Source organism: Oncorhynchus nerka, unplaced genomic scaffold, assembly GCF_034236695.1.
Source record: "Oncorhynchus nerka isolate Pitt River unplaced genomic scaffold, Oner_Uvic_2.0 unplaced_scaffold_1032, whole genome shotgun sequence".
NCBI classification, from domain to species: Eukaryota; Metazoa; Chordata; class Actinopteri; order Salmoniformes; family Salmonidae; genus Oncorhynchus; species Oncorhynchus nerka.
Window position 1 is genome coordinate 114,242 of NW_027040272.1, and position 23,994 is coordinate 138,235.

A 23,994-nucleotide genomic window follows, 5' to 3' on the forward strand; every position below is an offset into this window, starting at 1 on the left:
AGGGAGAGGAGATACCTAATCATCATCTAACAGGGAAGGGAAGGAGAGGAGATACCTAATCATCATCTAACAGGGGAAGGGAAGGGAGAGGAGATCTAATCATCATCTAACAGGGAAGGGAGAGGAGATACCTAATCATCATCTAACAGGGAAGGGGGAGAGGAGATACCTAATCATCATCTAACAGGGGAAGGGGGGAAGGGAAGGGAGAGGAGATACCTAATCATCATCTAACAGGGGAAGGGAAGGGAGAGGAGATACCTAATCATCATCTAACAGGGGAAGGGAGAGGAGAGGAGATACCTAATCATCATCTAACAGGGGAAGGGAAGGGAGATACCTAATCATCATCTAACAGGGGAAGGGAAGGAGAGGAGATACCTAATCATCATCTAACAGGGGAAGGGAGGAGAGGAGATACCTAATCATCATCTAACAGGGGGGGAAGGGAGAGGAGATACCTAATCATCATCTAACAGGGGAAGGGAAGGGAGAGGAGATACCTAATCATCATCTAACAGGGAAGGGAAGGGAGAGGAGATACCTAATCATCATCTAACAGGGGAAGGGAAGGAGAGGAGATACCTAATCATCATCTAACAGGGGGGAAGGGAGAGGAGATACCTAATCATCATCTAACAGGGGAAGGGAAGGGAGAGGAGATACCTAATCATCATCTAACAGGGGAAGGGAAGGAGAGGAGATACCTAATCATCATCTAACAGGGGAAGGGGAGGGGAAGGAGAGGAGATACCTAATCATCATCTAACAGGGGAAGGGAAGGGAGAGGAGATACCTAATCATCATCTAACAGGGGAAGGGGGAGAGGAGATACCTAATCATCATCTAACAGGGGGGAAGGGAGAGGAGATACCTAATCATCATCTAACAGGGGAAGGAGAGGAGATACCTAATCATCATCTAACAGGGGGGAAGGAGAGGAGATACCTAATCATCATCTAACAGGGGAAGGGAGAGGAGATACCTAATCATCATCTAACAGGGGAAGGAGAGGAGATACCTAATCATCATCTAACAGGGAAGGGAAGGAGAGGAGATACCTAATCATCATCTAACAGGGGAAGGGAAGGGAGAGGAGATACCTAATCATCATCTAACAGGGAAGGGGGAGAGGAGATACCTAATCATCATCTAACAGGGGAAGGAAGGAGAGGAGATACCTAATCATCATCTAACAGGGGAAGGGAAGGGAGAGGAGATACCTAATCATCATCTAACAGGGGAAGGGAGAGGAGAGGAGATACCTAATCATCATCTAACAGGGGAAGGGAAGGGAGAGGAGATACCTAATCATCATCTAACAGGGGAAGGGAAGGAGAGGAGATACCTAATCATCATCTAACAGGGAAGGGAAGGGAGAGGAGATACCTAATCATCATCTAACAGGGGAAGGGAAGGAGAGGAGATACCTAATCATCATCTAACAGGGGAAGGGAAGGGAGAGGAGATACCTAATCATCATCTAACAGGGGAAGGGAAGGGAGAGGAGATACCTAATCATCATCTAACAGGGGAAGGGAGAGGAGATACCTAATCATCATCTAACAGGGGAAGGGAAGGGAGAGGAGATACCTAATCATCATCTAACAGGGGAAGGGGAAGGGAGAGGAGATACCTAATCATCATCTAACAGGGGGAAGGAGAGGAGATACCTAATCATCATCTAACAGGGGAAGGGGAGGAGATACCTAATCATCATCTAACAGGGGAAGGGAGAGGAGATACCTAATCATCATCTAACAGGGGAAGGGAGAGGAGATACCTAATCATCATCTAACAGGGGAAGGGAGAGGAGATACCTAATCATCATCTAACAGGGGAAGGGAGAGAGGAGATACCTAATCATCATCTAACAGGGGAAGGGAGAGGAGATACCTAATCATCATCTAACAGGGGAAGGGAAGGGAGAGGAGATACCTAATCATCATCTAACAGGGGAAGGGAAGGGAGAGGAGATACCTAATCATCATCTAACAGGGAAGGGAAGGGAGAGGAGATACCTAATCATCATCTAACAGGGGAAGGGAGAGGAGAGGAGATACCTAATCATCATCTAACAGGGGAAGGGAAGGGAGAGGAGATACCTAATCATCATCTAACAGGGGAAGGGAGAGGAGATACCTAATCATCATCTAACAGGGGAAGGGAAGGGAGAGGAGATACCTAATCATCATCTAACAGGGGAAGGGAAGGAGGAGATACCTAATCATCATCTAACAGGGGAAGGGAAGGAGAGGAGATACCTAATCATCATCTAACAGGGAAGGGAAGGGAGAGGAGATACCTAATCATCATCTAACAGGGAAGGAGATACCTAATCATCATCTAACAGGGGAAGGGAGAGGAGATACCTAATCATCATCTAACAGGGGAAGGGAAGGGAGAGGAGATACCTAATCATCATCTAACAGGGGAAGGGAGAGGAGATACCTAATCATCATCTAACAGGGGAAGGGAAGGGAGAGGAGATACCTAATCATCATCTAACAGGGGAAGGGAAGGGAGAGGAGATACCTAATCATCATCTAACAGGGGAAGGGAAGGGAGAGGAGATACCTAATCATCATCTAACAGGGGAAGGGAGAGGAGAGGAGATACCTAATCATCATCTAACAGGGGAAGGGAGAGGAGATACCTAATCATCATCTAACAGGGGAAGGGAGAGGAGATACCTAATCATCATCTAACAGGGGAAGGGGGAGAGGAGATACCTAATCATCATCTAACAGGGGAAGGGAGAGGAGATACCTAATCATCATCTAACAGGGAAGGGAGAGGAGATACCTAATCATCATCTAACAGGGAAGGGAAGGGAGAGGAGATACCTAATCATCATCTAACAGGATACCTAATCATCATCTAACAGGGAAAGGGAAGGGAGAGGAGATACCTAATCATCATCTAACAGGGGAAGGGAAGGAGAGGAGAGGAGAGGAGATACCTAATCATCATCTAACAGGGGAAGGGAAGGAGAGGAGATACCTAATCATCATCTAACAGGGAAGGGAAGGAGAGGAGATACCTAATCATCATCTAACAGGGGAAGGGAGGGAAGGAGAGATACCTAATCATCATCTAACAGGGGGGAAGGGAGAGGAGATACCTAATCATCATCTAACAGGGGAAGGGAGAGGAGATACCTAATCATCATCTAACAGGGGAAGGGAAGGGAGAGGAGATACCTAATCATCATCTAACAGGGGAAGGGAAGGGAGAGGAGATACCTAATCATCATCTAACAGGGGAAGGGAGAGGAGAGGAGATACCTAATCATCATCTAACAGGGAAGGGAAGGGAGAGGAGATACCTAATCATCATCTAACAGGGAAGGGAAGGAGAGGAGATACCTAATCATCATCTAACAGGGGAAGGGAAGGAGAGGAGATACCTAATCATCATCTAACAGGGAAGGGGGGAAGGGAAGGGAGAGGAGATACCTAATCATCATCTAACAGGGGAAGGGAAGGGAGAGGAGATACCTAATCATCATCTAACAGGGGAAGGGAGAGGAGATACCTAATCATCATCTAACAGGGGAAGGGAAGGGAGAGGAGATACCTAATCATCATCTAACAGGGGAAGGGAAGGGAGAGGAGATACCTAATCATCATCTAACAGGGGGGGAAGGGAGAGGAGATACCTAATCATCATCTAACAGGGAAGGAAGGAGAGGAGATACCTAATCATCATCTAACAGGGGAAGGGAAGGGAGAGGAGATACCTAATCATCATCTAACAGGGAAGGGAAGGAGAGGAGATACCTAATCATCATCTAACAGGGGAAGGGAAGGGAGAGGAGATACCTAATCATCATCTAACAGGGGAAGGGAAGGGAGAGGAGATACCTAATCATCATCTAACAGGGAAGGGAGAGGAGATACCTAATCATCATCTAACAGGGAAGGGAAGGAGAGGAGATACCTAATCATCATCTAACAGGGGGGAAGGAGAGGAGATACCTAATCATCATCTAACAGGGGAAGGGGAAGGGAGAGGAGATACCTAATCATCATCTAACAGGGGAAGGGGGAGAGGAGATACCTAATCATCATCTAACAGGGGGGGAAGGGAGATACCTAATCATCATCTAACAGGGAAGGGAGAGGAGATACCTAATCATCATCTAACAGGGGAAGGGAAGGGGGGAGAGGAGATACCTAATCATCATCTAACAGGGGAAGGGAGAGGAGATACCTAATCATCATCTAACAGGGGAAGGGAGGAGATACCTAATCATCATCTAACAGGGGGAAGGAGAGGAGATACCTAATCATCATCTAACAGGGGAAGGGGGAGAGGAGATACCTAATCATCATCTAACAGGGGAAGGGAAGGGAGAGGAGATACCTAATCATCATCTAACAGGGGAAGGGGGGATACCTAATCATCATCTAACAGGGAAGGGAGAGGAGATACCTAATCATCATCTAACAGGGGAAGGGAGGAGAGGAGATACCTAATCATCATCTAACAGGGGAAGGGAGAGGAGATACCTAATCATCATCTAACAGGGGGGAAGGGAGAGGAGATACCTAATCATCATCTAACAGGGAAGGGAGAGGAGATACCTAATCATCATCTAACAGGGGAAGGGAGAGGAGATACCTAATCATCATCTAACAGGGGAAGGAGAGGAGATACCTAATCATCATCTAACAGGGGAAGGGAAGGAGAGGAGATACCTAATCATCATCTAACAGGGGAAGGGAAGGAGAGGAGATACCTAATCATCATCTAACAGGGGAAGGGAGAGGAGATACCTAATCATCATCTAACAGGGGAAGGGAAGGAGAGGAGATACCTAATCATCATCTAACAGGGGAAGGGAAGGGAGAGGAGATACCTAATCATCATCTAACAGGGGAAGGGAAGGAGATACCTAATCATCATCTAACAGGGGAAGGGAGAGGAGATACCTAATCATCATCTAACAGGGGAAGGGAAGGGAGAGGAGATACCTAATCATCATCTAACAGGGGGAAGGGAGAGAGATACCTAATCATCAGAGAGGAGATACCTAATCATCATCTAACAGGGGAAGGGAAGGGAGAGGAGATACCTAATCATCATCTAACAGGGGAAGGAGAGGAGATACCTAATCATCATCTAACAGGGGAAGGGAGAGGAGATACCTAATCATCATCTAACAGGAAGGAAGGGAGAGGAGATACCTAATCATCATCTAACAGGGAAGGAGAGGAGATACCTAATCATCATCTAACAGGGGAAGGGAAGGGAGAGGAGATACCTAATCATCATCTAACAGGGGAAGGGAGAGGAGATACCTAATCATCATCTAACAGGGGAAGGGAGAGGAGATACCTAATCATCATCTAACAGGGGAAGGGAGAGGAGATACCTAATCATCATCTAACAGGGAAGGGAAGGAGAGGAGATACCTAATCATCATCTAACAGGGGAAGGAAGGGAGGAGATACCTAATCATCATCTAACAGGGAAGGGAAGGGAGAGGAGATACCTAATCATCATCTAACAGGGAAGGGAGAGGAGATACCTAATCATCATCTAACAGGGGAAGGGAGAGGAGATACCTAATCATCATCTAACAGGGGAAGGGAAGGGAGAGGAGATACCTAATCATCATCTAACAGGGGAAGGGAGGGAGAGGAGATACCTAATCATCATCTAACAGGGGAAGGGAGAGGAGATACCTAATCATCATCTAACAGGGGAAGGGAGAGGAGATACCTAATCATCATCTAACAGGGGAAGGGAAGGGAGAGGAGATACCTAATCATCATCTAACAGGGGAAGGGAAGGGAGAGGAGATACCTAATCATCATCTAACAGGGGAAGGGAAGGGAGAGGAGATACCTAATCATCATCTAACAGGGGAAGGGAGAGGAGATACCTAATCATCATCTAACAGGGGGGAAGGGAGAGGAGATACCTAATCATCATCTAACAGGGGAAGGAAGGGAGAGGAGATACCTAATCATCATCTAACAGGGGAAGGGAAGGAGAGGAGATACCTAATCATCATCTAACAGGGGAAGGGAAGGAGAGGAGATACCTAATCATCATCTAACAGGGGAAGGGAAGGAGATACCTAATCATCATCTAACAGGGGAAGGGAAGGAGATACCTAATCATCATCTAACAGGGGGAAGGAGAGGAGATACCTAATCATCATCTAACAGGGGGAGGGAGAGGAGATACCTAATCATCATCTAACAGGGGAAGGGAGAGGAGATACCTAATCATCATCTAACAGGGGAAGGGAAGGGAGAGGAGATACCTAATCATCATCTAACAGGGGAAGGGAGGAGAGGAGATACCTAATCATCATCTAACAGGGGGGGAAGGAGAGGAGATACCTAATCATCATCTAACAGGGGAAGGGAGAGGAGATACCTAATCATCATCTAACAGGGGGGAAGGGGGAGAGGAGATACCTAATCATCATCTAACAGGGGAAGGGAGAGGAGATACCTAATCATCATCTAACAGGGGAAGGGGAGGAGATTCCTAATCATCATCTAACAGGGGAAGGAGAGGAGATACCTAATCATCATCTAACAGGGGAAGGGAGAGGAGATACCTAATCATCATCTAACAGGGGAAGGGAAGGGAGAGGAGATACCTAATCATCATCTAACAGGGGGAAGGAGAGGAGATACCTAATCATCATCTAACAGGGGGAGGAGATACCTAATCATCATCTAACAGGGAAGGGAGAGGAGATACCTAATCATCATCTAACAGGGGAAGGGAGAGGAGATACCTAATCATCATCTAACAGGGGGAAGGGAGAGGAGATACCTAATCATCATCTAACAGGGGAAGAAGGAGAGGAGATACCTAATCATCATCTAACAGGGGAAGGGAAAGAAGGAGAGGAGATACCTAATCATCATCTAACAGGGGAAGGGAAGGGAGAGGAGATACCTAATCATCATCTAACAGGGAAGGGAAGGGAGAGGAGATACCTAATCATCATCTAACAGGGGAAGGGAGAGGAGATACCTAATCATCATCTAACAGGGGAAGGGAAGGAGAGATACCTAATCATCATCTAACAGGGGGAAGGGAAAAGAGGAGATCAATCATCATCTAACAGGGGAAGGGAAGAGGAGATACCTAATCATCATCAGGCAGACAAGGGAAGGGAGAGGAGATTAATCCTAATCATCATCTAACAGAGGAGATACCTAATCATCATCTAACAGGTTGGGATTGGAGATACCTAATCATCATCTAACAGGGGAAGGGAAGGAGAGGAGTCCCTAATCATCATCTCAGGGGAAGGGAAGGTGAGGAGATCCCCCTAATCATCATCTAACAGGGGGTGAGAGGAGATACCTAATCATCATCTAACAGTGGGAAGTCCCCCAGTCCTGAGAGGAGATACCTAGTCCCATCATCTGTCAGGGATTGGAAGGGAGAGGAGATACCTAATCATCATCTAACAGGAGATACCTAATAATCATCTAAAGGGGGGAGAGGAGATACCTAATCATCATCTAACCCTAATCATCATCTGTCTGGTGATTGGAGATACCTAATCATCATCTAACAGGGGAAGGGAAGGGAGAGGTGATTGTAATCCCCAGGGGAAGTCCTGTACCACTGTGTTTTATATATTTATTAAAAGTTTTTGTTTTGTCAAACCTGTAGTGTTCATCATATTAACATGGCAGGTCAGAGTTCAGTTGTTGTTCCAATACACAAACATATATTTAGTCATACAAATGCAAGATCCTGTCAGAAAGTAATTTGATCCTCTCTGAAGCAGCACTAAAAGTCCCAGTCCCTGTCAGTGATTCAGGTCCTGCACAGCCTAGATCCACTGCACCCTGCCCTGTGGCATGTAGTGATTGTAGTCCCCAGCCCCAGTCCTGTCAGGTGATTGTACACCCCACATCCCTAGTCCACACGGTACAGATTCACAAGACAGGGAAAACAGTTCAAGCATGATTCAGTGATTGTAAAGAGTTGGATTCCCCCAGACAGAATTGTGGGAATCAGAGTTTCTCTGTTGAGGTTCCCCCCCATTTCTGAACAGATGTGATTGTAGTCCCAGTCCTGTCTGGTGATTGTAGTCCCCCCAGTCCTGTCAGGTGATTGTAGTCCCAGTCCTGTCAGGTGATTGTAGTCCCAGTCCTGTCAGTCCCAGTCCTGTCTGGTGATTGTAGTCCCAGTCCTGTCAGGTGATTGTAGTCCCCCCAGTCCTGTCTGGTGATTGTAGTCCCCCAGTCCTGTCAGGTGATTGTAGTCCCAGTCCTGTCAGGTGATTGTAGTCCCAGTCCTGTCAGGTGATTGTAGTCCCCCCCAGTCCTGTCAGGTGATTGTAGTCCCCCTGTCTGGTGATTGTAGTCCCAGTCCTGTCAGGTGATTGTAGTCCCCCAGTCCTGTCTGGTGATTGTAGTCCCAGTCCTGTCTGGTGATTGTAGTCCCCCAGTCCTGTCTGGTGATTGTAGTCCCCCCCCCAGTCCTGTCAGGTGATTGTAGTCCCAGTCCTGTCAGGTGATTGTAGTCCCCCCAGTCCTGTCTGGTGATTGTAGTCCCCCCAGTCCTGTCAGGTGATTGTAGTCCCCCCAGTCCTGTCAGGTGATTGTAGTCCCCCCCCAGTCCTGTCAGGTGATTGTAGTCCCCCAGTCCTGTCAGGTGATTGTAGTCCCAGTCCCCCCAGTCCTGTCAGGTGATTGTAGTCCCCCCAGTCCTGTCAGGTGATTGTAGTCCCAGTCCTGTCAGGTGATTGTAGTCCCAGTCCTGTCTGGTGATTGTAGTCCCCCCCAGTCCTGTCAGGTGATTGTAGTCCCAGTCCTGTCAGGTGATTGTAGTCCCAGTCCTGTCTGGTGATTGTAGTCCCAGTCCTGTCAGGTGATTGTAGTCCCTCCCAGTCCTGTCAGGTGATTGTAGTCCCAGTCCTGTCAGGTGATTGTAGTCCCCCCAGTCCTGTCAGGTGATTGTAGTCCCCCCCAGTCCTGTCAGGTGATTGTAGTCCCAGTCCTGTCAGGTGATTGTAGTCCCAGTCCTGTCAGGTGATTGTAGTCCCAGTCCTGTCAGGTGATTGTAGTCCCAGTCCTGTCAGGTGATTGTAGTCCCAGTCCTGTCAGGTGATTGTAGTCCCAGTCCTGTCAGGTGATTGTAGTCCCAGTCCTGTCTGGTGATTGTAGTCCCAGTCCTGTCAGGTGATTGTAGTCCCCCCAGTCCTGTCAGGTGATTGTAGTCCCAGTCCTGTCAGGTGATTGTAGTCCCCCAGTCCTGTCAGGTGATTGTAGTCCCCCAGTCCTGTCAGGTGATTGTAGTCCCCCCAGTCCTGTCAGGTGATTGTAGTCCCCCAGTCCTGTCAGGTGATTGTAGTCCCAGTCCTGTCAGGTGATTGTAGTCCCCCAGTCCTGTCAGGTGATTGTAGTCCCCCAGTCCTGTCAGGTGATTGTAGTCCCAGTCCTGTCAGGTGATTGTAGTCCCAGTCCTGTCAGGTGATTGTAGTCCCTCCCAGTCCTGTCAGGTGATTGTAGTCCCTCCCAGTCCTGTCAGGTGATTGTAGTCCCAGTCCTGTCAGGTGATTGTAGTCCCCCCAGTCCTGTCAGGTGATTGTAGTCCCCCCAGTCCTGTCAGGTGATTGTAGTCCCCCCCAGTCCTGTCAGGTGATTGTAGTCCCAGTCCTGTCAGGTGATTGTAGTCCCCCAGTCCTGTCAGGTGATTGTAGTCCCAGTCCTGTCAGGTGATTGTAGTCCCCCCAGTCCTGTCAGGTGATTGTAGTCCCCCCAGTCCTGTCAGGTGATTGTAGTCCCAGTCCTGTCTGGTGATTGTAGTCCCCCCAGTCCTGTCAGGTGATTGTAGTCCCTCCCAGTCCTGTCAGGTGATTGTAGTCCCTCCCAGTCCTGTCATTGTAGTCCCAGTCCTGAGGTGATTGTAGTCCCAGTCCTGTCAGGTGATTGTAGTCCCCCAGTCCTGTCAGGTGATTGTAGTCCCAGTCCTGTCAGGTGATTGTAGTCCCAGTCCTGTCAGGTGATTGTAGTCCCAGTCCTGTCAGGTGATTGTAGTCCCAGTCCTGTCAGGTGATTGTAGTCCCAGTCCTGTCAGGTGATTGTAGTCCCAGTCCTGTCAGGTGATTGTAGTCCCCCAGAGTCCCAGTAACAGAGAAAGCCCACTGACATTACAACTGTGGGTAGTACTTCAGTTGTTTGATTTAAGGAGAGGGTTTACAGTCTGAATAAAATATTGAGTTGGTGTCCATTTATAAGTGCAACACAGAGATGATATTAAAACATGTTAAACAAGAAAACAACAGAAGTGTTAAAAACCTAATGAAAGCACCTAAAAGCTGTATCCTATTTCGCACAATTTAAATCACGATACAAAATCAAAACATGAACAGAGCATAAAAAAAACAAGTGAAAAGTGGATAATTGAGTCTTTAAGACCATAGAGTCAGTCATGTCTGGAGTCCTTATGGTGCTGAAAGACAGAGCAAATACTATGACTGTTTAAAAGGCTCCAGAGCAGGCTGTTTAAAGGCTCCTCCCTCATGGTCACAGGCTGAGATTTCAACTGGAGAAGACGCCCATTATACACACAGACAAATGAAACCACAAGGAAGAGATTGCTGCATAGCCGGATTCAACTTAAAGCGATGTCATCAAAAAGAGACAAAGCGAGAGAGGCGGGGACACAACCAACTGCTGTTACAACAACACTACTGTCTGTGTTGTCCCTCTGAGGGTCAGAGTTCAGAGGCGGGGACACAACCAACTGCTGTTACAACAACACTACTGTCTGTGTTGTCCCTCTGAAGGTCAGAGTTCAGAGGCGGGGACACAACCAACTGCTGTTACAACAACACTACTGTCTGTGTTGTCCCTCTGAAGGTCAGAGTTCTGAGGCGGGTGTCGCTGGGTTCAGAGGTCAGATAGACAGCGGAGCTGGACTTGGGCCGGGCCTGACCTTCTCCCCTGTTGTTGTTCACCTCTGACCCCCTGGTATCTGTGGTGATGACCCAGGTGGCGGGTCGCCAGCGCTTCAGGGAGTCAGGCGGTGTCTTCAGGCTGTGAGGGCTTCTTAATCTTCTCCCTGTTCCCTGGTTCTGGACCAAGGCCTCCCCTGGAACACAAACACAGGGTTAAGGTCAGGGGGTCAGGGGTAGGGTCAGGCTGTGAGGGGTATGGTCAGGCTGTGAGGGGTAGGGTCAGGCTGTGAGGGGTAGGGTCAGGCTGTGAGGGTCAGGGTCAGGCTGTGAGGGGTAGGGTCAGGCTGTGAGGGGTAGGGTCAGGCTGTGAGGGGTAGGGTCAGGCTGTGAGGGGTATGGTCAGGCTGTGAGGGGTAGGGTCAGGCTGTGAGGGGGGTAGGGTCAGGCTGTGAGGGTCAGGGTCAGGCTGTGAGGGTAGGGTCAGGCTGTGAGGGGTAGGGTCAGGCTGTGAGGGGTAGGGTCAGGCTGTGAGGGGTAGGGTCAGGCTGTGAGGGGTAGGGTCAGGCTGTGAGGGTGCTCTGCTCACCCAGTGAGACCAGGTCTCTGGTGGTGAAGGACAGGTCCAGGGAGTTGGGTCTCTCCGGCCGCCGGCCTCCTTTAGGTTGCCTGAGTAGGGCTTCACCTCTCATGGGGACGGGGTTGGGGTCAGGTCCAGACAAGGAACCAGACACAGAACTCTCCCCCAGGGAGCAGGGGGTCTCTACACTGGTACTTCCTCCTGCTCCCTCCTCCTCTTCCTCTCCTCCCCCGTCACTCTCCCCCTCTCCCTCCCCCAGTACCAGTCCGTTGCTGTTGTTGTTGTTGTTGTTGGGCCGTGCGTTAGAGGAGTGGACATCTGGTTGTCCTGTCTCTCTGCTCAGCAGGGGTTGGTGTTCGTCTGGGCTGGCAGTGATCAGCCCCAGCTGGCCGTCCTCAGAGCTCTGGGGGTTCGTGCTCTGAGTTAGAGTGAGCCCCACCGCGCTGCTGGCGCCCCTGCTGGCAAGGACCCGGCCGCGTGCCCGTTGACAGAGAGGTCCCGTAGGACCAGCAGGTTGTTGGTGGCGCTGACCCGGAGGGGCTCGGAGGAGACGCGGTGACGTTGGACACGCCGTTGGTCTTAGCTCCGCCCTCTACCTGTCGTAGGTTGGACTTGCCACGGCGACCGAATTTAAACCTCAGAGAGGATGAGTCTTTCTTAGGCGGCTTGGTGCGGAGCAGCAGGCTTGAGGGTCGTTTGGGGAGGTTTTGCTGCTTGGGGAGAGGGAACGCGGCAGGGGAGACGCCTCGGCAGCCATCTTGATGAAGGGGAAGAGCAGGGAGGAGGAGGCGGGGCTCAGCAGGTCCGGAGAACAGAACTGTTTCTGGCTGTGTTCCATCAGGTTCTCATCAGAACTCTCCTTCAGGTTCTTATCCACCTCCCTGGGGTCCAGCTTGGTGGTCTCCAGATCCTCCTGGGTCAGGGTCAGGTGGAGGTTAGGGTTGGGGTCATGACCCTGGCTGGACTCTGAGATGAAGGTCATGGAGGTTCCAGCGGAGGGGTTGCCGGGGAGACGGGCGTGAGCCGCCTGCTGCCGCTCGTAGTTTATAGAGTTCCTGTTCCTCTCTCCAGCCACACCTCCATCTCTCGTCCGGCCAATCAAAGCGGAGGGGGTGTCGCTGTGTGTGCTCTTGCCGTCCTGCTCCTCGATGTAGGACGAGGCAGGGTCAGGGCCGGACTGTGGACCCATGCGGTTTCTGTTGGGGCCACAGACACGTTAACAACACAACAGGTACTTATCACCAAGGAGGACTACAAGGTGTGTGTGTGTGTGTCGTTGTGCAGTGCAGTTGGTATGAGTAGGTATGAGTGTAAGGGTGTGTGTGTGTGTGTGTTACAGCTGGGTTGAGAGGAGGGTGTGTATAGTGTCTGTACCTATCATTGAACAGTGTGGTACAGTGGAGGGTGTGTATAGTGTCTGTACCTATAGAGGGTGTGTATAGTGTCTGTACCTATAGAGGGTGTGTATAGTGTCTGTACCTATAGAGGGTGTGTATAGTGTCTGTACCTATAGAGGGTGTGTATAGTGTCTGTACCTATAGAGGGTGTGTATAGTGTCTGTACCTATAGAGGGTGTGTATAGTGTCTGTACCTATAGAGGGTGTGTATAGTGTCTGTACCTATAGAGGGTGTGTATAGTGTCTGTACCTATAGAGGGTGTGTATAGTGTCTGTACCTATAGAGGGTGTGTATAGTGTCTGTACCTATAGAGGGTGTGTATAGTGTCTGTACCTATAGAGGGTGTGTATAGTGTCTGTACCTATAGAGGGTGTGTATAGGGTCTGTACCTATAGAGGGTGTGTATAGAGTCTGTACCTATAGAGGGTGTGTATAGTGTCTGTACCTATAGAGGGTGTACCTATAGGGTCTGTACCTATAGGGGGAAGTGTATAACATAGTGTCTGTACCTATAGAGGGTGTGTATAGTGTCTGTACCTATAGAGGGTGTGTATAGTGTCTGTACCTATAGAGGGTGTGTATAGTGTCTGTACCTATAGAGGGTGTGTATAGTGTCTGTACCTATAGAGGGTGTGTATAGTGTCTGTACCTATAGAGGGTGTGTATAGGTCTGTACCTATAGAGGGTGTGTATAGTGTCTGTACCTATAGAGGGTGTGTATAGTCACCACCTATAGTGTAGGGTGTGTATAGAGGGTCTGAGTCTGTACCTATAGAGGGTGTGTATAGAGTCTGTACCTATAGAGGGTGTGTATAGTGTCTGTACCTATAGAGGGTGTGTATAGTGTCTGTACCTATAGAGGGTGTGTATAGTGTCTGTACCTATAGAGGGTGTGTATAGAGTCTGTACCTATAGAGGGTGTGTATAGTGTCTGTACCTATAGAGGGTGTGTATAGTGTCTGTACCTATCAGGGTGAACAGCATGTGTCTGTACCTATCATTGGGGACACAGTGTGGTCCCAGATCCAGTAGGGTTAACCATGCAGTGTGTGTGTGTGTGTGTTAACCTGGCCTCAGACATCTGGTCCCACCAGTCCTCCATGCAGTGTGTCTCCTTCAGGGACCCGCCTGGGGGAAGGGATAACTAACATACCACACCACAGTAGTTCAGCCATGCGCATACCCACCTAACACACCTAAGCGGTCAGCCTACCACACCATCCTGGTCCACAACAGTCCTCCATGGTCTCCTTCAGGGACCACACCGCCATACCACACCAGGGACACACCATAACATACCACACCACACTACACCATACCATAACACACCATACCACACCACAACATACCACACCATAACATACCACACCATACCACACCATACCATACCACACCATAACATACCCACACCACACTACACCATACCATACCACACCATACCACACCATAACATACCACACCATAACATACCACACCATAACATAACATACCACACCACCATACCACACCATACCACCACCACCCATACACCATAACATACACACCATAACATACCACACCATAACATACCACACCATACCATACCATACCACACCATAACATACCACACCATAACATACCACACCATAACATACCACACCATAACATACCACACCATAACATACCACACCACACCACACCATAACATACCACACCATACCACACCACACCATAACATACCACACCATAACATACCACACCATAACATACACACACCATAACATACCACACCATAACATACCACACTACACACCATAACATACACACACCATAACATACCACACCATAACATACCACACCATAACATACCACACCATACCACACACACCATACCACACCACACCATAACACCAACATACCACCACACCTCCATGCTCTCCTTCAGGGACCGCACCGCCTGGGGGAAGGGTACAGAGGATAACCACACCACACCATACCACACCATACCTCACCACACCACACCATAACATACCTCACCATACCACACCATAACATACCACACCATAACATACCATACCATAACATACCATACCACAACATACCACACCACACTACACCATATAACATACCATACCACACTACACCATAACATACCACACCACACCATACCACACCATAACATACCCATACCATACACACCACACCATACCATACCACACCATAACATACCACACCATAACATACCACACCATACCACACCATACCATACCCATACCACACCATATACCCACCACACCACACCATACCATACCACAACACCACACCATACACCATAACACCATACCATACCATACCACCATACCACACACATAACACCATAACATACCATACCACACATACACCATAACATACCACACACACCATACCACACTACACCATACACATAACCATACCACACCATACCACACCATACCATAACTCACTTCACATACCACACCACACCTGGGGACACCATAACATACACACCAGGATAACCACACCACACCATACACCATAACATACCACACCATACTACACCATAACATACCACACCATAACATACCATAACATACCATACCACACCATAACCATACCACACCACACTACACCATACCATACCACATACCATACCACACCATAACATACCACACCATAACACCATACCATACCATACCACACACACCAACATACCACACCATAACACACCATACCACACCATAACACACCACACCATACCATACCACACCATAACATACCACACACACCACACCATAACATACCCACACACACCACCACCATACACAGGAATACCATACCACACCATAACATACCACACCATAACATACCACACCATACCACACCATAACATACCATACCACACCACACACACCATAACATACATACCACACCATACCACACCATAACATACACACCATACCACACCATAACATACCACACCATACCACACTACACCATAACACACCATAACACACCACACCATACCACACCACACCACAACATACCACATAACATACCACACCATACCATACACACCATACCACACCACAACATACCACACCACAACACAACATACCATAACACACCATAACATACCACACCATAACATACCACACCACACCACACCATAACATACCACACCACACCATACCACACCATACCATACCACAACATACCACACCATACCACACCACACCATACCACACCACAATACCACACCATACCACACCACACATACCACACCATAACATACCATAACATACCACACCATAACATACCATACCACACCACACCATACCATACCACAACACCACACCATAACATACCACACCATAACACCACACTACACCATACCACATACCACACCATAACATACCACACCATACCACATATAACATACCACACCATAACACACCACACCACACCATACCACACCATACCACACCATACCACACCACACCATAACATACCACACCATACCACATACCATACCATACCACACCATACCACACACCACACCACACCATACCACACCACACCATACCACACCACAGGTCTCACCAGGCTGTTTTCCTTCCAGGCCTCTGGGAACTTGGGTCTCCTCTGGACACCAGGACCTGCATGTCCTCAAAGGAAGGGTGGTTCCCCGCCATAACACCTGGAGGTCTGGGACTGACTCCTGGAGAGAAAGGATACCAGAACACATGGAAACCACACACACCATACCATCTCACTAGAGGAGTCACTACCACACCATAACATACCACACAGACACTGGTTCAGTACCATAACATACCATACCACACAGCTGTCTAACCACTACTCACTAACATACAGACCCTGGTTCATAAGGCACACACCATACCACAGACAGTGGTCTAACACACACCATAACACTACAGACACTGGTTCATAACAAGGCACATACCACTACCACACTAAGGCATGCACCATAACATACCACAGACCATAACACACCACACCACACCATACTACACACCATACCAGTAACATATCTCAGTGCCACAATAGAGACTGGTTCACCTGTCTAAGGCACTGCACCACACCATACAGACCCACAGTGGTCTAAGGCACTATCTCCACACCACAGACCCTAACATGGTCTAAGGCACTGCATCTCAGTACCACACCACTACAGACCCTGGTTCAGTACAGGCACCAGTCATACTACACACTAAGGCATGCATCTCAGTGCACGTCACTACAGACCCTGGTTCAGTGGTCTAAGGCATGCATCTCATACCACACCATAACATAAGGCACCACACCAGTGCTAGACACTACCACCCTGGTTCACCATAAGGCACTGCATCTCAGTGCTAGAGGAGTAACCACACCCTGGTTAGATACCACATCCGGCCGTGAACATACCACACCATACATAAATAAAATACCACACACACCATAAGTACACCCATAAGGTCTCCCAGTAGACCAGGCCCAGGGTTACATACCATGAACACCATAACCATACCACACCATAACTCCCATACGGGGCCCCACACCTCATGAAGGTCTCCCATACCAGGCCCATACAGTACACCCATGAAGGTCTCCCAGTAGACCAGGCCCATAACATACACACCATAACATACCAGGCCCACCAGTACACCATAACATAGACCAGGCCCATACAGTACACCATAACACCACCACACCATGAATACCACAGTAGTACCACACCACACCACACCATACCACACCATAACATAGACCACACCATAACCTACCACACCACCACCATAACATACACCATGAAGGTCTCCCATACCAGGCACCACACCATTAGAGGTCAGGGTTATTACCTGGGAAGACCACACCATAAGGTCTCCCATAGGCCCAGGGCGTACATGTCCACCTGCTTCAACATCGCACCACAGCCCCCTCCAGAACCTCTGGGGCCATAGCGGACTGTACCCACCTGAAGAGAGACACCAGGGTTTAAATACGTAAATAACCACACCAGAATCCCAAGCCATACCAGTTAGATCCCACCAGGGAGAAACACGTGGGTACCAAAGGGTTCTATGGTCTCACCTCACTGATTAAATTGGTTTCAAAGGGTTCTATGGTCTCACCTCACCATTAACAAATATGGTCCACCTCACTGATTAAATTGGTTTCAAAGGGTTCTACCACACCATACCACAACATACATGGTTTCAAAGGGTTCTATGGTCTCACCTCACTGATGACATGGGTTTCAAACATACCTCACCTGTTTCAAACATACCACACCATAATGGGTTCTATACCACACTGAACATACCACACCATGGTCTACCACACCATAACATCAAAGGGTTCTATACCTCACTGATGACATGGGGTTCTATGGTCTCACCTCACTGATGACATGGGTTTCAAAGGGTTCTATGGTCTCAACATACATGGGTTTCAAACTACCACACCTCACTGATGACATGGGTTTCAAGGGTTCTATGGTCTACCACACCATGGTCTCACCCTGATAACATGGGTTTCAAAGGGTTCTATGGTCTCACCTCACCATGGGTTTCAAATACCACTACTCACCTACACACCACACTGATGACACCATGGTCTCACACATAACATAAATACTCACACCATGGGTTTAACATACCAGGACCATACCACACCACTGATGACATACTATGGTCTCACCATAACATACCACACCATAACATACTCACAACATACTATGGTCTCACTCACTGATGACATACCACACTCACTGAACATTCAGTGGTTCTACTGCACACCATAACATGGTCTCACTAACTGATGACATGGGTTTCAGGGTTCTACCACACTGATTAAATTGGCACATGGTCTCTCCTCACTGATGACATACCTCACCTAACATGACCTGGTTCAGTGGTTCACTGCACCTCAGATGACATAACATACTGATGACACCATAACATGTCTCCCCTCACATGACCATATGGTCTCACACACATAACATACCACACCATAACATATGGTCTCACTCACACCTGGGTTTAGTGGTTCATACACCATACCACACCATAACATCACCACACCACAACATATGGTCTCACCTCACCATTGATGACATGGGTTCACCACACCATACCATACCACACCATGCATACCTCACCATGACCAAAGGGTTCTACCACATGACCCTGGTTCAGTGGTCTACCACACCATACCACACTGATGAACATACCACACCATAAGGGTTCATACCACACCATAACATACCACACATGGGTTTAAGGGTTCATACCACACCATACCCTGGTTCACCATAACATACCACCTCACCATAAGGGTTCATACCACCTCACATTACACCATAACATACCACACCCACACCACACCCTGGTTAACATACCACACCATAACATACCACACATACCACATTGGTTTCCATAACATACCACACCATAACATGACCACACTCACTGAACATACAATGGTTCACCACTAACATACCACACCATGAACATATGGTCCACACTGATGACATACCATACCATAACATACCAGGGTTCTACCACTAACATACCACACCTGATGACAACATACTCACTAACATACCACATGGTCTCCTCACATACCACACCATGGGTTTAACATACCACACCATAACATACCACTGATGACCAGGGTTAACATCACCACACCATAACATCTCCCACTGATGACATGGGCAACATACCACACCATAACATACCACACCAGGCAACAGGGTACCAGGTCAGTCACATAACATGGTCTCCCACAGACCACCATAACACAAAGGGTTCATGGTACACCTCATGAATTGGTTTCCCATACCACACCATAGTCTCACCTCACATGAATACCACACCATAACAGGGTTAGGTTCACACACCTCATAACATACCACACCAGGGTTAACATACCACACCCACATGAAGGTCTCCCACATGACCAGGCAACATCACCACACCATAACATGGGTACCACACCAGGGTTCTAACATACCACACCAGGGTAACATACCACACTGATTAATTGGGAAGAGGTTCTAACATAGGTCTCCCTCACTGATACCACACCATCCACCTCACAGACACACTCCACAACATACCACACCATAACATACCACACCATAACATACCACACCCTAACATACCACACCATAACATACACCACACCAGGGACCAAACACCACACCAAACATGGTCTCACACCACTGAACAAATTGGTTTCACACCATAACTACCACATCCATGGACATGGTTTCAAAACACCATGGTCTCTCCTCACTGATGACATGTTCTATGGTCTCACACACATAACATTGGTTTCAACAGGGTTCTATGGTCTCACCCACTGTTTTCCTTCCAGGGTTCTATGGCCTCCTGGGATGACTTGGGTTCTATTCTCACACCAGGACCTGCATGGTCTCAAAGGAAGGGTGGTCTCCCCACTGATGACATGGGTTTCAAAGGGTTCTATGGTCTCACCTCAACGCCAAGGGTTCTATGAGGTCTGGGACACTATGGTCTCACCTTGATGACATGGGTTTCAAAGGGTTCTATGGTCTCACCTCACTGATGACATGGGTTTCAAAGGGTTCTATGGTCTCACCTCACTGATGACATGGGTTTCAAAGGGGTTCTATGGTCTCACCTCACTGATGACATGGGTTTCAAAGGGTGGTCAAAGTTTCAAAGGGTGGTCTCACCCACGAGACCTGGTTTCAAAGGGTTCTGTGGTCTCTCCTCACTGCATCTCAGTGCTAAGGTTTCAAAGTTCACTCACCTCAGACCCTGGTTCAGGGTTCTATGGTCTCCCTCAATGACACTGCATCTCAGTGCTAAAGGGTTCTATGGTCTCACTCACTGATGACATGGGTTTCCTGGTCTGTTTAAATTGGTTTCAAAGGGTTCTATGGTCTCCCTCACTGCATCTCAGTGGTCTCCCCTCACTGATGACAGGCAAAGGGTTCTACTCACCTCACTGACCATGGGTTTCAAAGGGTTCTAGGTCTCACCTCACTGATTAAATTGGTTTCAAAGGGTTCTATGGTCTCTCCTCACTGATGACATGGGTTTCAAAGGGTTCTATGGTCTCACTCACAGACCCTGGTTCAGTGGTCTAAGGCACTGCATCTCAGTGACTGGGTTTCCAAAGGCGTCTCACTACAGACCTGGGTTTCAGTGGTTCTAAGGCACTGCATGGGTTCAGTGCTAGAGTCACTCAGACCCTGGTTCAGTGGTCTCCCCTCAGGCATGGGTCTCAAAGGGTTCTATGGTCTCCCTCACTGCATCTCACTGATGACTGGGTTTCAATGGTGGCACTGCATCTCAGTGCTCAGGCGTCACTACAGACCCTGGTTCAGTGGTCTAAGGCACTGCATCTCAGTGCTAGAGGCGTCACTACAGACCCTGGTTCAGTGGTCACCTCAGGCACTGCATCTCAGTGCATGGGTGTCAGATGGTTCTATGGTCTCCCCTCACTACAGACCCTGGTTCATGGTCTCCCCTCACTGCATGACAGGCACTGCTCAGACCCTCACTGATGCTAGGGTTTCAAGGGTTCTATGGTCTCACCTCACTGATGACCCTGGTTCAGTGGTCTAAGGCACTGCATCTCAGTGCTAGAGGCGTCACTACAGACCCTGGTTCAGTGGTCCCCTCACTGAAGGCACTGCATCTCAGTGCTAGAGGCGTCACTACAGACCCTGGTTCAGTGGTCTCAAGGCACTGCATCTCAGTGCTCAGAGGCGTCACTCACTGAGAGACCACTGGTCTCACCTCACTGATGACTAGGGATGGTCTCACTCACTGATGACATGGGTCTCAGTGACAGGGCTAGAGGCGTCACCTCACAGACCATGGGTTCAGTGGTCTAAGGCACTGCATCTCAGTGCTAGAGGCAAAGGGTTCATGGTCTCACCTCAGACCCTGGTTCAGTGTCTCCCTCACTGATTAAAGGCACTGCATCTCAGTGCTAGAGGGCGTCACTACAGACCTGGTTCAGTTCTATGGTCTAAGGCACTGCATCTCAGTGCTAAAGGGTTCTATGGTCTCACTCACAGACCCTGGTTTCAAAGGGTTCTATGGTCTCCCCTCACTGATGACCTATGGTCTCCCTCACTGATGACATGGGTTTGGACTCCCATGACATGGGTTCAAAGGGTTCGGTCCACACTGATGACATGGGCCCATGGTCCGGGTTAGGCCGTCATTGTAAATAAGAATTTGTTCTTAACTGGTTGCCACCTTCTCCTCCTAGTTAGGTACACCTCACTGATGACCAGGTTCCAGGGTTGGTCTCTCAGATGACATGGGTCTCCCAGTAGGGCCCAGGGTTATGGTCAGTACACCTCATGAAGGTCTCCCCAAGACGGGGCCCAGGGTTAGAGGTCAGTACACCTCATGAAGGTCTCTCCCAGTAGGTCAGGGGCCCAGGGTTGAGGTCAGTACACCTCATGAAGGTCTCCCAGTCAGACCAGGCCCAGGGTTTGAAGGGTTCACCTCACTCCGAGGTGATCTCCGTAGACCAGGCCCAGGGTTTCTCATGAAGGGTTCTGATGGTCTCCCAGACCAGGCCCAGGGTTAGAGGTCAGTACAAGGGTTCTATGAAGGTCTCCCTAGTAGACCAGGCCCAGGGTTAGAGGTCAGTACACCTCATGAAGGTCTTCAGACCAGGCCCAGGGTTAGATGGTCAGTACACTCATGACAGGTCTTCCTGAAGGTCTCCCAGTAGACCAGGCCCAGGGTTAGAGGTCAGGGTTATTCACCTGGGAAGAGGTTCAGTCAAACACCTCATGAAGGTCTCCCAGTAGACCAGGCCCAGGGCGTACATGTCCACCTGCTTCAAGAGCCACTGGTGAAGGTCTCCTCAGGTTCACAGCCCCTCCAGAACCTCTGGGGCCATGTACCCACCTCCTGGAGTTCTGGTCCCACCTCAGGAACCATGGGAGACAGAAAGGGTTCGTAAACGTAAACCCTAACCACCCAATCCAGAATGTCCCAAGCCATGTGATGAAGTTAGATCCCACTGATGACAGGGAGAAACAGGTCTCTCCTCACTGTGACATGGGTTCCAAAGGGTTCTATGGTCTCACCTCACTGATTAAATTGGTTTCAAAGGGTTCTATGGTCTCACCTCACTGATCATGGGTTTCAAACCTCACTGATTAAATTGGTTTCCTCAAAGGGTTCTATGGTCTCCCCTCACTGATTAAATTGGTTTCAAAGGGTTCTATGGTCTCACCTCACTGATTAAATTGGTTTCAAAGGGTTCTATGGTCTCTCCTCACTGATGACATGGGTTTCAAAGGGTTCTATGGTCTCACCTGTTTCAAAGGGTTCTATGGTCTCACCTCACTGATGACATGGGTTCTATGGTCTCCCCTCACTGATGACATGGGTTCAAAGGGTTCTATGGTCTCCCCTCACTGATGACATGGGTTTCAAAGGGTTCTATGGTCTCTCCTCACTGATGACATGGGTTCTATGGTCTCACCTCACTGATGACATGGGTTTCAAAGGGTTCTATGGTCTCACCTCACTGATGACATGGGTTTCAAAGGGTTCTATGGTCTCACCTCACTGATGACATGGGTTTCAAAGGGTTCTATGGTCTCTCCTCACTGATGACATGGGTTTCAAAGGGTTCTATGGTCTCACCTTACTGATGACATGGGTTTCAAAGGGTTCTATGGTCTCACCTCACTGATTGAATTGGTTTCAAAGGGTTCTATGGTCTCACCTCACTGATGACATGGGTTTCAAAGGGTTCTATGGTCTCCCCTCACTGATGACATGGGTTCTATGGTCTCCTCACTGATGACATGGGTTTCAAAGGGTTCTATGGTCTCACCTCACTGATGACATGGGTTCAAAGGGTTCTATGGTCTCACCTCACTGATTAAATTGGTTTCAAAGGGTTCTATGGTCTCTCCTCACTGATGACATGGGTTCTATGGTCTCACCTCACTGATGACATGGGTTTCAAAGGGTTCTATGGTCTCCCCTCACTGATGACATGGGTTCTATGGTCTCCCCTCACTGATGACATGGGTTTCAAAGGGTTCTATGGTCTCACCTCACTGATGACATGGGTTCAAAGG

At 48.8% G+C, this 23,994-nt stretch overlaps 1 pseudogene; it reads right to left on the reverse strand.

Annotated features, from left to right (window-relative positions):
• Nucleotides 1-10,205: 10,205 nt before the first annotated feature.
• LOC135570204 (bone morphogenetic protein receptor type-2-like) overlaps nt 10,206-23,994 on the reverse strand; it is an 85,584-nt pseudogene continuing 71,795 nt past the window's right edge.